Source organism: Hyaena hyaena, unplaced genomic scaffold (assembly GCF_003009895.1).
Source record: "Hyaena hyaena isolate Hyena2069 unplaced genomic scaffold, ASM300989v1 scaffold_579, whole genome shotgun sequence".
NCBI lineage: Eukaryota > Metazoa > Chordata > Mammalia > Carnivora > Hyaenidae > Hyaena > Hyaena hyaena.
The window spans coordinates 570,543-582,729 of record NW_024081207.1 but is presented as its reverse complement, the minus strand read 5'-3'; positions in this window follow the sequence as shown (position 1 = coordinate 582,729).

Here is a 12,187-nt window from a genome sequence, read left to right as displayed (position 1 = left end):
CCGAGTTCCTGCCCTAATAGACTGTGGAGTTAGAAGCACTTCAATTCAAGGTATATTTGTATACTTTTCTAATAGAAAAAGAAAAAACAATATTAGACTGCTTTTTTACTTCATGACCTGAGCCAAAGTCGGACGCTTAACCGACTGAACCACCCAGGTGTCCCTGTATACTTTTCTAACAGAAAAGAATAAACAGCGTTAGACTGCTTTTTTACTTGTGGTGGACTCCAGATATTTTTCTCTGTAAGTACATGAGCCTTCAGTAGAGCTACATGTCTAGAATTTGTCAGTTAGATGGCCTTTCACTCCATTGTAACTAATTTTTCAACTTGTCTTCTTGAAATGTATTTTTGTTCTACTTTTTAAAAAATCCTTTATGGGTTAACAGTGTCAAATTTAAAGGTGGTTTATCTGTTTAAAAATTTATGAACTTCAGCAGGGTGTTTTGTGTGATTATTGCCACATAAATGACTGGGATGGAAGGGAATGAGTGCAGACTCCTGTAGCCAATAATCACAATAAAAAAGACAAGAGGTGCCTATATGGCTCAGCCTGTTGAGTGAGCGTTCAACTCTTGATTTCTGCTCAGGTCATGATCTCATGTGAGATGGAGCCCTGCATGTGGCTCTGCGCTGACAAGGTGGAACATGCTTGCAATTCTCTCTCTCCCTCTCTCTCCTCTCCTCCCCCACCTTCTCAAAAATAAATAAATATTTTTTAAAAATATTTTTATTTATTTCTAGGAGAGAGAGACAGCGTGAGCAGGGGAGGGTCAGAGAGAGAGGGAGTCACAGACTGAAACAGGCTCCAGGCTCTGAGCTGGCAGTCAGCACAGAGCCTGACGCGGGGCTCGAACCCACGAACCGCGAGATCATGACCTAAGTGAGAGTCTGACGCTTAACCGACTAAGCCACCCAGGCGCCCCAAAAATAAATAAATATTTTAAAAAGACAGGGAGATAGTTGGCAATTGTTATGGCCCACATGTTTATATCCCCCCTAAAACTCTTATGTTGAAATTCCAACCCTCTAGTGGAGTGTATAGGAGATGGGGCCTTTGGGAGGTAGTTAGATTTAGATAAGCTCATAAGGGTGAAGCCCCCAGGCTGGATTAGTGTTCTCTTAAGAAGAGCAAGAGAATAAGAGCTTGCTCTCCACCATGTCAGGACATAGCAAGAAGACAGCTATCTGCAAACCAGGAAGAGGGCCCTCACTAGAACCCAACCAGGCCAGTACCCTAATCTCAGACTTCCCAGCCTTGGGAATGAGGAGCCCGTCTTGGGGCTTGATCTCATGACTGTGAGATCATGACCTGAGCCAAAATCAAAAGTCTGACTGAGTCACCCAAGCACCTCTAGAAACAACTTTTATTTGTAAATTATGCCTCAGTAAAGTTAGGGAAAAAATTATAGGAAAAAGTTTTAAAGCACCAAGAAGAAAAAATAAATTATACTTGCACACATATGCATGCTCAACGAAATAAAAGGAAGTAGCGATACATACTACAACATGGATGAAATCTGAAACCTTGAAAACGTGATGCTAAAGAAAGAAGCTAGTCACAAAAGACCAGGTATCATATGATTCCATTTATATAAAGTGTCCAGAATAGGCCAATTCATAGAGGCAGAAAGTAGATTACTGTTTGCCAAAGGCTTGGGATTTGGGAGATGCAGAGTGACTGCTAATGAGTTTCTTTTGGGAGATAATGAAAATGTTCTAGAATTAGATCATGGTGACAAGCGCACAATTCTGTGACTCTACTAAACCCTGCTGAACTGGGCTCTTTAAAAAGGTAAATTTTATGGTACATTACTTATTTCAATAAAGCTGTTAAAGAAAGTGGGGGGGGGGAAGCTGTTCATGTGTATCAACCCATCTCATCTTCACAATTACCCTACAAAATAGGTGCTGTCCGTGTCCCTATTTTATCAGTGAGGAAACTGAGGCACGGTGTTAGATAACTTACCCAGAGCCCACAGCCAGAAAGTTACAGAGCAACCCAATTGGTTTTTGGTTTTGTTTTCAAAAACATAAAAGATTAAATTTGCCTGGTTTAAAGCTTAAAACAGAGAACATGTATCTTCTGATAGATACAAGGAGAACGTGTGTATCCAGAATCTTCTAATCCCATATTTAGCTACTTTTAAAAAATGGGAGGAGGGGTGCCTGGGTGGCTCAGTGGGTTAAGTGTCTGACTCTTGATTTTGGCTCAGGTCATGAGCTCACATGAGATGGAGCCCTGAGTGGGCCTCTGCACTGGCAGCTTGGAGCCTGTTGGGATTTTCTCTCTCCTCCCTCTCTGCCCCTCCCCCTCCATGCGTGCACGTTCTCTCTCAAAATAAATAAATAAACATATTTTTTAAAAATGGGAGGAGAGTAGGCAAGAGAGGGAAGAGAGGAAAGGGGGGAAGACAGGACAAGACGCCCAATGGAAGAGGGGAGAGAGAGAGAAACAGCAGAGAAACCCACAGGAACCCTCAGCAGGTTCTGAGATAATAACATTCGCCGTTGGAATGCTGTTTTTGGGTCTTCCGCTCCTCGCTTCCATAGGGAAGCCTGGCAGCCCTCCAGCAGGGTATTGTTTTCAGAAGATGGCCTCTATGGGTGCCTGGGTGGCTCAGTCATTTAAGCATTGGACTTTGGCTCAGGTCATGATCTCACTGTTTGAGTTGGAGCCCCACCTCAGGCTCTGTGCTGACAGCTCAGAGCCTGGAGCCTGCTTCAGATTCTGTGTCTCCCTGTCTCTCTGCCCCTCCCCTGCTCACACTGTCTGTCTCTGTCTCTCAAAAATAAATAAACTCTAAAAAAAAAAAAAAAAAAAAAGATGGCTTCTGTGAACAAGGCTCTGCAGCAGCATACAAGGTGCAAAGCAAGGATTCTGGCTTTCCCCAGAGGACAATCCCCTACCTTTTGGGGCCTCAGTTTCCTCCTCTGTACTGTGGGGACAGTGATATGTCTGCTACCTCCTTGGCTTTCTGGTTGAGACAATGAATTAGTATCATGACAGCACCAAAGTCACCCATCTGGTGATAATGCATGTGGGCGCATCCCAGCCAGTGAGCCTTAAGATGGGAACCCTTCTGCCCAGGAGGGCGGGGGAGGGCTCCTGTCACTGCTGCTGTGGGGAGTGACCCTGGATCCTTGCTTTGCATATTTAGGAAATGTCTCCTTTTTGGCAGCTGAGTGCGCCTTTTGGTGACATCTTAGCCAGTGGCAGCAGCATGGCCTCTCAGCAAGCTGGCCCAAACCATGGATTACTTTCATAGTTTCCAAATACTTGGTGTGACTGATTTCTTTTGGATTCACAATCTGGTCACATTATCAGAAAAAAAAAAAATGTCACCATTGCTGTTGTTAATGGGAGGAGAGAGCTATTAGAGCCCTTGAATATAATTGCAACTGCTATATATTTATAAATCATTATTTTTAAAAAAATTCTGGCTTTGACAGACACTATCACGTGTCGGCAGAGGCATTGAACAGCTGGAACACTGTGCTCCTGGAGCTGGAACAAGTTCAGCTGTATCTGCTGGAGCTGGACAGGCGTGAGCTCCGTGACCCAGCAGCTTCACCCCCAGATGTTTCCCAGCAGAACTGCTTACGTGTGCACCGAAACACAGGTGCAAGTATATCTATATAAATCACACTTCCAGAAGTCAACATGGTGGCTCCCCTATTGGGAGGGCAGAGGCACTATTTGCTGTGAGAAGGCATGAATGAGGCTTCTGGGATGCTGGTCTCATTCTGTTTCTTAATCCAGTTGCTGGTATTGAGTGTTCATGAAAATCAATCAAGTGACACGCAGATTTTATTATATGCAAGACCTACTTCTTTGTTTTCTTTTTAAATGCTTTTTAAAAAGTTTTTTATTGTATTTTTGAAAGAGGGAGCACGAGCACACACTAGAGCATGAGTGAGGGAGGGGCAGTGAGAGAGAGAGAGAGAGAGAGAGAGAGAGAGAGAGAATCCCAAGCAGGCTCCACAGTGTCAACACGGAGCCCGAGGCAGGGCTCAAACTAACAAACTGTGAGATTATGACTTAAGCCAAAATCAAGAGTTGGACGCTTAACCCACTGAGCCACCCAGATGCCCCAAGACCTACCTCTATGCAAAGTCTTATATAATATTATGAACTGACAAAAATGGCTTTACTTTTTATCATCGTCGCTTCTTGTACCAAGAAAATTTGTTCTCCATGCATGATAACTATCAAGATTTGAAGAGCTTATCATTTAAAATGTCTTGATCATGGGACGCCTGGCTGGCTCAGTTGGCTTCGGCTCAGGTCATGATCTCCCTGTTAGTGGGTTCAAGCCCAGTATCGGGCTCTGTGCTGAGAGCTAGCTCAGAGCCTGGAGCCTGTTTCAGATTCTGTGTCTCCCTCTCTCTCTGACCCTCCCCTGCTCATGCTGTCTCTATCTCTGTCTCAAAAATAAATAAAACATTAAAAAATTTTTTAAATAAGTAAAACATTAAAAAAATTTTTAGTGTCTTGATCAGGATTTATATGCATTTTTTTAAGGGTTTTGTGTGTGTGTGTGTGTGTGTGTGTGTGTGTGTGTAATCTCTACACCCAGTGGTGGGACTTGAACTCAAGACCCTGAGATTAAGAGTTGCATGCTCTTCTAACTGAGCCTGCCAGCCACCTCTTTGCGCATTTTTTTAAAATTTTTTTTTAATTTTTATTTATTTCTAGGAGAGAGAGAGAGAGACAGCGTGAGCAGGGGAGGGTCAGAGAGACACAGAATCTGAAACAGGCTCCAGGCTCTGAGCTGGCAGTCAGCACAGAGCCCGACGTGGGGCCCGAACCCACGAACCACGAGATCATGACCTAAGCAAAAGCCGGACGCTTAACCGACTAAGCCACCCAGGCGCCCCACAGACATTTTAAACATAAAACTTGGCATAAAAAAGACACAGAGAAACGAGCTCTAGTTTTTCATTAACAAAAAAAATCACAGAGTTGTCAAATTTTACCCAGATTCAATATTTAAATCAGCCTCAATACTTTGTATTTTTCTTCTCATAATTATAAAGTACCATAGATTGTTTTTATTTTTATTTTTATAAGAATATAGAGAAAGACAACATAAATAATTATTATCCATGAAGTTCTATTTAAGAGTCTCATGCTGTACAGACGGAGCTAACCAGGCTCCCTTCCATGAAGCTCTGTTTGGAATTATCCAAGCTTCCTTGAGTTAATCCCAGCAAGCTATACAAATTACCCTTTTTTATGTTTATCAGGATGAGACAAAGGTTTGGAAGCATGGCTAGTTTAACACAATTTGCTTTGTAGGCCAGAACTTCCAAACCTCATGTCTCTGCATTTCGTCTAGCATCATAGTACCCTGAGATCATGAGCTCCTGGCCCGGTCAGCTTTGGACTGACCCAAATGTGCCCAGGGTGAACCCTGCTCTCCACTGCTCTCACCGTACAGGGACAATAGTGCTCCATTCACAACTCCTGTCCCTTCAATATCCATTCTGAAGGGAGCTGGAGAAGGGGCCAGTGGTGACATTAACACAGGAAGCCTCAGGAGCAAACCTACTCAAACTCAGGTGTCCCAGAAGCCTCCGAACTTCAGGATACCCCACCCCCACTGAGCTGTTTTCAAGCCTTGAAGTCCCTTTGAAATTGATTACTTGAACGATGATTCTTCCTATGTAAAATCAACGGGACACACCACTGCCATCAGACTGAGCTAAATTTCTAAAAAATATATTAATCTGACCTTCTTAAAAACTCTCCCTGGGACGCCTGGGTGGCCCAGTCCCTCTTTTATCGCTCTCAAAAATAAATAAAAATGTTAAAAAAAAAAAAAGATAAAAAAACCTCTCCCTGTTTCCACATTCCTAGCCCCATGCTGCCCTCCTATCCAGCCTCTTTTATTTATTTATTTGTTTGTTTGTTTGTTTGTTTGTTTAAATGTTTATTTATTTATTTTTTTTTAAATATTTTTATTTATTTCTAGGAGAGAGAGCGAGAGACAGCGTGAGCAGGGGAGGGTCAGAGAGAGAGGGAGTCACAGACTGAAACAGGCTCCAGGCTCTGAGCTGACGGTCAGCACAGAGCCCGACGCGGGGCTCGAACCCACGAACCGCGAGATCATGACCTAATCGAAAGTCGGACGCTTAACTGACTAAGCCACCCAGGCGCCCCTAAATGTTTATTTATTTTTGAAAGAGACAGAGACAGAGCATGAGCAGGGGAGGGGCAGAGAGGGAGGGAGACACAGAATCCGAAGCAGGCTCCAGATTCTGAGCTGTCAGCACAGAGCCCGACACGGGGCTCAAACCCATGAACCGAAAGATCATGACCTGAACCAAAGTCAGACACTTAACTGAGCCACCCGGGTGCCTCTCTCTCTAGCCTCTTTTCAAGGAAGAGAAGACATCAAAAAGAAGTACAGTCGGATATCAGGGCCTTAAAGAAGAAGCAAGAAATGGAAACTAAGTTGGGGGTACAGTCATTGCCCTGTGATTGAACAATGTATTCTCACAATGCTTGTTCCACCTTAACTCCTACAAGGGCAGGACTTGGGACAAAAAAAAAAAAAAAAAGCCTTCACCACTCAGTGTGTAATTTGGCTTGTGTTTTGTGGGCTTGAATCAAGGCCAGGTCTTTGCAGCTGGGTTTCCAAGTCACTTCTGTTTTAGGAAATATTAATCATCAGCACTCTAGTGGGAGATATAAATAGGAAGGCATAGGTTTAAAGTAGGATAGATGGTGGGCATGAATGTAATCGGTGAGGGCAGACACCTAGGCAGTGAATGAGAAGGTTCTCTGGGGCAAGGCTGTGGTAGAGGAGGCAGCGAGGGGGCTGGTTTGTTGGAGAAGAAGGTGGAGAGTGTCTGGCTGAATTGGCATCATTGTCTGAACTTTGTGTAAATGTTGCAACCTCAGCGCCAGATGATTGCGGAAACATATCACAGGGCACCCCAAAAAGCATTCTATGTTTATTTTAAAAGCAAACACGGAGCCCTGCCTCATATATGGCCCGATAGTGAGCTCTAACAGGCAGTGAATATAATAGAGCCCCAACTTTTTAGAGTTTAAGTTTTAAAGTCAGCCCTCTGCATGTAAAGCAAAAATCACAGTCAAAACTGCCCTTGAAAATCCCTTAAGAAGGTGACATGCTGGAGACAGTAGACTTCATTTCAGCAAGTCCAACACAGTTTTCCCTCTGGCAGTAGAATTGGTCACTGTGCACTTAGTGGAGGATCTATTTACTTTATTTGGAATTCTGCATAGGAGATTTGTTTCTTCTCCCCCCAATAGTAATGTATTCAATTATTTATTTGTATCAGTATGGACCCACACTATATTTTATACTTTGTGTTATTTTTTTTTAAAGTTTATTTATTTTGAGAGAGAGCACATGCTCGCAAACACAAGAAACAGAGGAAGGGCAGAGAGAGAGAGAGGGAGAGAGAGAATCTCAAGCAGGCTCCATGCTGCAAGTGCAGAGCTTGACTCGGGGCTTGATCTCGCAAACTGTGAGATCCTGACTTGAGCTGAAATCAAGAGCAGATACTGAGGTGCTTGGGTGGCTCAGTTGGTTAAGCATCCGACTTCAGCTCAGGTAATGACTTCATGGTTTGTGGGTTTGAGCCCCACATCAGGCTCTCTGCTGTCAGCATGGATAATCTCTCTCTCTATCTCTCTGTCCCTCCCCCACTCACATGCTCTCTCTCACTCACTCTCTCTGAAAAATAAGTAAACATTAAAAAAAATCTTTAAAGAAAAAAGAGCCGATGCTTAACCGACTGAGCCACCCAGGCATCCCTCTATTTTGGGTTATAATGCAACATTGTGAATTAAGTTATTCCAGTTTGGGCCATTAGGAGCTCTTTCAGTTGGCTACTGTACCATTTGACACATCCCCACCAATGTGGGTTTTTTCTTTTTTTCATACTTACTTTTTTTCTGGCACTACAAGATATTCTAGCATCATTTATTGAAAAGATTCTCCTCTCCCCTAGTTTCCCCTGACATCATTTGTTGTGAATTTGACACCCTTGTTGAAAATTATTGATCATATATATGAAGGGTTACTTTTGGGTTCTCTATTCAATCCCATTATTCTGTATGTCTGTCCTTATGCCAGAGAGAACAACACTGTTCTGATTACTGTAGGTTTATAGTAAGTTTTGAAATCAAATCTGAATCCTCCAACACCAACTGTGATATTTTTCAAGATTGTTGGGGTCCCTTGAGATTGCATATGAATGTTAGGGTTAGTGTTTCTATTTCTGTAAGGAATACTATTTGGATTTTGATAGGGATTAATATCGCCACCTTAACTTAATGGTTTAAGTTTCTAATGTACCAATCTTTCTCTTCCTTTGTTAAATTCATTTCTAAGTCTTTCATTATTTTTGATGCTGTTTTAAGTGGAATGGTTTTTTTCTAAATTTTTTTAAATGTTTTATTTATTTCCAAGAGAGAAAGAGAGAGACAGCGTGAGCAAGGGATGGTCAGAGACAGAGGGAGACACAGAATCTGAAGCAGGCTCCAGGCTCTGAGCTAGCTGTCAGCACAGAGAACGACATGGGGCTTGAACTCACAAACCGTGAGATCATGACCTGAGCTGAAGTCGGACGCTTAACCGACTGAGCCACCCTGGCCCTCCAAGTGGAATGTGTTTTAATGTTTATTTTTGAGAGAAAGCAAGAAAGAGCCTGAGGAGAGGAGGGGCAGAGAGAGGGGGAGACCAAGGATCCGATGCAAGCTCCATGCTCTCAGCACAGAGCCCGACATTGGGCTCCAACTCACAAATCTTGAGATCATGACCTGAGCCAAAGTCAGACACTTAACCAACTGAGCCACCCAGGTGCCTCTGGAATCATTTCCTTAATTCCTTTCTTGGATTGTTCATTGTTCATGTATAAGAATGCAGCTGATTTTTGAACATTGATCTTGTATTCTGCAACTTTGCTGAATTTATTAGCTCTGTTTTACTCTGTATAGACTCTTTAGGGGAGTCTGCATATAAAAGCATGTTATCTGTGATTAGAGATAATTTCACTTCTTCCTTTCCAGTTTAGGTGCCCCCCCTTTTTTCTTTATGCCTACTTGCCCTGGTTAAGACTTTAGTACTATGTTGAGTATAAATGGCAAATGTGGGCACCCTTGTCTTGTCCTGAATCTTAGGGGCCTTTCACCATTCAAGATAATATAAGTTATTGGGTTTTTTTTTCTTTCTGTCTTTTCTCTTTCTTTCTGACTTTTCTTTTTTTCTTCTTTAGCTATTGGTTTTGCATATATGGCCTTTATTATGTTGAAAAAGCTTCCTTCCATTCCTAGTTTATTAAGTATGTGTGTGTTTTTTTTTAATTAAGGAGTATTGATTTTTGTCAAATGCTTTTTCTGTACCAACTGAGATAATCATGTGGCTTTCTCCTTCACTCTATTAATGTGATGAGTTACACTGATTGGTTTTAATATGTTGAACCAAGCTTGCATTCCAGGAATAAATCTCATTTGGTCAAGGTGTATAATCTTTTCTAATATGCTGTTGAATTTGCTAGTCTGCTCTTTTTTTTTTTTTTTTTTTAAGAAATCCAAGTTTTTACTTGCATGGCTAAATATCACTTGTACTCAGTTTGCTACTATTTTATTGGGGATTTTTTGCATCAGTATTCATCAGGGAGATTGGTCTGTAGATTTATTTTCTTGAAGTGTCTGTTTCTGTTAGACTTATTTAGGAAATGTTCCCTCTTCAATTTTTAAAAGAGTTGGAGAAAGACTGGTGTTCATTCTCTAAATATCTGGTAGAATTCACCAGTGAAGTCGTCTGACCCAGGGCATTTCTTTGTTGGAAGGTTTATGATTACTAATTCAATCTCCATAATACAGTTCTATTCAGATTTTCTATTTCTTCATGATTCAGTTTTGTTAGATAGTTTCTAACTAGTTTCTAGGAATTTGTCCATTTCATCTAAGCTATCCTGTCTATTGGCATATAAACATTCATAGTATTAAAATCATTTTTATTTCTGCAAAATTTGTAATATGTCTGCACTTCATTTCTTATGTGAATGATTTGAATCTTCTATATCTTTTTTTCTCAGTCAAACTGAAAGTTTATCTAGGGTCACCTGACTAGCTCAGTCCATGGAGCATGTGATTCTTGATCTTGGGGTTATAAGTTTGAGCCCCACAAAAGGTGTAGAGATTATTTAAAATGGAATCTTTAGGAAAAAAAGTTTGTGTATTTCATTGGCCTTTCCGAGGGTGCCTGGGTGGCTCAGCTGATTAAGCGTCTGACTTTGGCTCAGGTCATGATCTCATCATGGCTGGTGAATTTGAGCCCCATATTGGGCTCTGTGCTGACGGTTCAGAGCTTGGAGCCTGCTTCAGACTCTGTCTCCATCTCTCTCTGCCCCTTCCCCGCTCATTCTCTCTCTCTCTCCTTCTCTCTCTCACTCTCTCCTTCTCTCTCTCAAAATAAATAAACATAAAAAATACAAATATTTCATTGGCCTTTTGAACCAACTTTTGGTTTCGTTGATTTGATTTTTTTTTATCGTTTTTCTATTCTCTATTTCATTTATCTTGGCTTTAATCTCTATTATTTCCTTCTTTCTGCTAGATTTGAATTTAGTTTGCTCTCCTCAGTGTAAGTTTAGGTCTGATCTGAGATACATCTTCTTTTTCAGTGTATGCATTTATTGCTATAAATTTCCCTCTTAGTATTGCTTTCACAAAATCCCATACATTTTGATAGGTTGTGTCTTTTTTTCATTTGTCTAAAGGTATTTTCTAAGTTCCCTTGTGATTTCTCCTTTGACCTATTATTTGTTTAAACGCATGCTGATTACATCCCTCCTTACCAGAGAAATACAAATCAAAACCACACTGAGATACCACCTCACTCCATTCAGAGTGGCTAAAATGAGCAAATCAGAGAACTCTAGATTCTGGCGAGGATGTGGAGAAACTGTCACCCTCCTACACTGTTGGTGGGAATGTAAACTGGTGCAGCCCCTCTGGAAAACAGTGTGGAGGTTCCTCAGGAAATTAACAATAGAACTCCCCTATGACCCAGCAATAGCACTGCTAGGAATTTACTCAAAGGATACAGAAATGCTGACGCATAGGAGCACATGTACCCCAATGTTCATAGCAGCACTCTCCACAATAGCTAAAACATGGAAAGAGCCTAAGTGTCCATCAACAGACGAATAGATCAAGAAGATGTCTATCTATACGATGGAATACTACATGGCAATGAGAAAGAATGAAATCTGGCCATGTGTAGCAACATGGATGGACCTTGAGGGTGTTATGCTGAGCGAAATAAGTCAGGCAGAGAAGGACATATATCATATGTTTGCACGTATAGGAGGATTAGGAGGAACTTAATGTAGGACCATGTGGGAGAAGAAGGGGGGAAATGGTGGGGAAGAGGGAGAGAGGCAAACCATGAGAGACTCTTCAATGCTGAGAACAAACTGAGAGCTGATGGGAGTGGGGGAGAGGGGAAGGGGGGAGATGGGCATGGAGGGGGGCACTTGTGGGGATGAGCGCTGGGTGTTATATGGAAACCAACTTGACAATAAACTATTTGTAAAAAAATAAATAAATAAATAAAAGCATGCTAATTGGTTTACATGTATTTGTAACTTTTCCAGTTTTCCTTCTGTTATTGAGTTTTTGCTTCATTCCATGGTGATCAGAAAAAATACTTTGTATGATTTTAATCTTTTAAAATTCATTACTATTTGTTTTGTAGCCTAACATATGGTCTTCCTAGGAAGTGTTTAGGACGTCAGTTGAGAAACATGTATATGCTGTTGTTGGGAGCAGTGTTCTGTATATGTCTGCTTGGTTTATGGTGCTGTTAAAGTCCTCTATTTCCTTATTGATTGTCTATCATTGTTGAAAGTAGTATGTGGAAGCCTTCTACTATTATTGTAGAAAAATCTATTTCTCCCTGCAATTCTGCTAATGTTTCCTTCTTATATTTTGAAGTTCTGATGTTTGGTGCACATGTTTATAATTGGTATATCTTCTTGGTGAATTGGCCTTTTTATCAATATATTATGTCCTTCTTTGTCTCTTGTAACAGTTTTTTACTTAAAATCCACCTTGTCTGATATTAATATGGCCACCTCTGCTCTCTTTTGGTTACTCTTTGCATGGAATATCTTTTTCCATTGTTTCACTTTCAATTTAT